We start from the raw sequence: 3,025 nt of genomic DNA, 5'->3' as shown, positions 1-3,025 counted from the left end.
GTGTGCTGTCAAATTACACTACACGCATGATACCAGGGACTGAATTGTGTAATCTATTAATTTGTAAACAAGTGATACGTCAAACAGAAGATCACACATTTCTATACCAAGGAAAGACAACATGCAGCTGTCAAGTCCAAACACAAAGTTCTCACATTTCAACCACTATTCTACGGAATTTAGGTTAGAGACTAGCTCCCCAAGTTTTTTTGTAGCAGTTGGCCAGTTGTGTTTATATTCTGTTTACCATACATTTTATGATTCTCTGTGTTCTGGAATATGCCCATAAATGTGCCTTTATGTAAGACAGCTAGCAACTTTTGTTGCTGTTGGGCAGCTTGGAGAGAAAGAAACAGCACTGTAGCCTCAGTAAAAGCCAAGTCAGGAATAGCAATAGGGGTATGAATGCCTCACCAAATACTAGCAAGTTACTATTTCATTTCCTGAACAGTACCAAGAGCCTGGCATGGGGCACAAACATAGTGTGTGTTCAGTAAATTATGAAACAAATTATATAAATGAATACTGGCTTAGGTCTGTATATTTTTGTCAAATTTAGATGAATAAAAAAATTGCTATGATTTAGCTAAAACATCATAAAATAGCACCTGAAAGTCTAAAGTCTTTATTATATGAAATAAAAATAACTATTTGGCCTGATAATATGTAAGTGAAGTTTCAGTTCATTGCCATTTTAAACAAGCAGAGTTTAAATTCCTGAAACCAGGGTTTTAAAAAGTAACTATTAAAACTACTATATCACGTACACATGCTAAAATACAGAGGATTTCTGAAAAGGCTATATTATACTAACATTTTACATACATATTTGTACTGTCACAACTTGAGATCAGCACTTACAGAGCAAATTCTCACTGATGACTTGAGTTGTGTTTCCGAAGAGATATTTAGTATACAGCTAAAGAAAAACCCATTTTCTAAACGTTCCGTGCTTAGTATTCTTGCTTTTTGTCATATATCATTCATTCTATGTGATAAGGGTTTCATACTAGACTGTAGTTTTGTGAGTTCTTGTGTGGGAAACACTGGGGGGAAAATTACTTTCCCCAGTATCCCAATACAGTTGCTGTAGGTTTTTTTTAAATTTTCTAAAAGGGACTACATACAGTGCAGCTGTGAGCAGCGTGTCTGCTCCTGCATAACCTACAGTTGCCAGTGTTAGGTCATAGGGTAAGGCCACGAAGACACTGATGACTGACCATCTTGTGATCATTAAAGATCCCATGGCATTTTTTCCTATGGAGAAGAATTTACACTGAATTTACTAAATTTTAAGTCAGGTAATTTTACATTCTGCCTAAGCTGCCCCTGAAGTTCTAATTAATTTCCTTTTCTAAAATGTTACATAATGTTGCTCTTAAATATTTGCTACATTTTAAGTTTAGAGGTGCCTGGATTTTCCTCATGAGTGACATAATTCCATTTTATAACTTGCATATCTGCTTAAAGTACACAGGAATCCATCTGAATGAAAAGCATTATACAAATAATAGCTATTAAAATTCCCAGACAAAAGACTGACATGAGGGCATAGTTAAGGTTGAGAGTACATATCAATTATGTAAGGTATAAAGCTTTACAGCATGTTACAAGAAGCATATTGTAAATTATCCCCAAAATAAACACTGTAAACACAGGAAATTCAGGATTAAGGATAAACTTAAAAGAAACCTAAACATCTTAAACTATGGAAACACAGCATAAAGGCACCCAAACAAACTTAACCCTGCAGCGACACCAAATTATAAGCATACAATTATGATTCATGCATTTTAGTGTTTATAGTCCTAGATTTAGATTAAATTTATTTTTCAAGACATTCATTTTTCATCTTCTTCTCCTTCTTGAAACAAGTGTATGTGACAAGCAACAGAGGGAGGGTTGGAAAAGGATAATGGTAATATACATAGGTTTATGTAATCATCTGATAACTAGATGGCTTAACTGCAAATTTGTTATTTGACTACTCAGCTATATTTTACATTTTCAATTACTGTTTGGAATTCTTAAAAAGTCAAGAAACTAAATTTAAAAAGGCAAAACATTAAAACGTAAAGAGGGAGACACATTCAGCCCTCTTGCAAAAAACTGTTTCCTAATGCTCCCACACTTTAAATGCAAATTATGCACTCAGTAAAAATGGAGGTTTTGTGCATTTGCAAGAAGCTTCTGCTTTTCCTTGTTTTTTTAATCGAATCCACTTATTTTTAGTTAAGTACTTTAATACACAATGCACTAAGTACATACAGCACAAGAGTCTTCCAGAGAGAAATTGCATGGAGATCATCTCAAGCATGATAATTTATTAAGACTTAAAACTTTTTTTATTCAAAAGAAAAACTTCACAGAAGACTAATATTTCAACTGCACATCTTTCTCTGGATGTTTTAGTTTTAGCATACACATTTTGTTTGCCACATTCTTCTTGTTCATAAGGAGGTTAATGATACTGTTATTATACACATATACCGTAACAGAATTACATCAGGGATTTCAAACACTGAATTACTGTTCTTTCATAACTGCTGAGTTGTATGTAAAGAATAACTACATTCATTTTATTTTCTATTCTCTAATCATATCTGGATGACATTAGGGCATTGTGTACTAATAATTCTATCACTCCCCTGGCTTCCATTCATTTGCCACTCTTTTTTCTACGAAACACAGTAGGGTATTAGCAAACAAATTCCACGGCATGGCTGCAAGATATTCTTACAATAAATGAATGAGAACAGACCCCCATTGAGTCAATCTGCAAAAATAAGCGATTAATGTTTCAATTAGAATTTTGCTTAAAAAACTAACCTAAAGGGATTCAAGGTTTTAAAATTAAAAGAAGAGTTGGGAAAGCATATTAAAATTATGTTCTTAACAAAAATAGAATTTCTTAAATTAGCTTTATTGTCTCTCAAAACTAGATGAATTAGAAGAATTTGTTCTGGGGAAACAGCAGAAAAAAATGAAATGCTAGAAATAAGTGTTTACCAAAAAAATCACTTGC

The sequence above is a fragment of the Eretmochelys imbricata genome, chromosome 2 (genome assembly GCF_965152235.1).
Source record: "Eretmochelys imbricata isolate rEreImb1 chromosome 2, rEreImb1.hap1, whole genome shotgun sequence".
In the NCBI taxonomy this organism is placed as follows: Eukaryota; Metazoa; Chordata; order Testudines; family Cheloniidae; genus Eretmochelys; species Eretmochelys imbricata.
Note: the sequence above shows the minus strand (reverse complement) of the source record.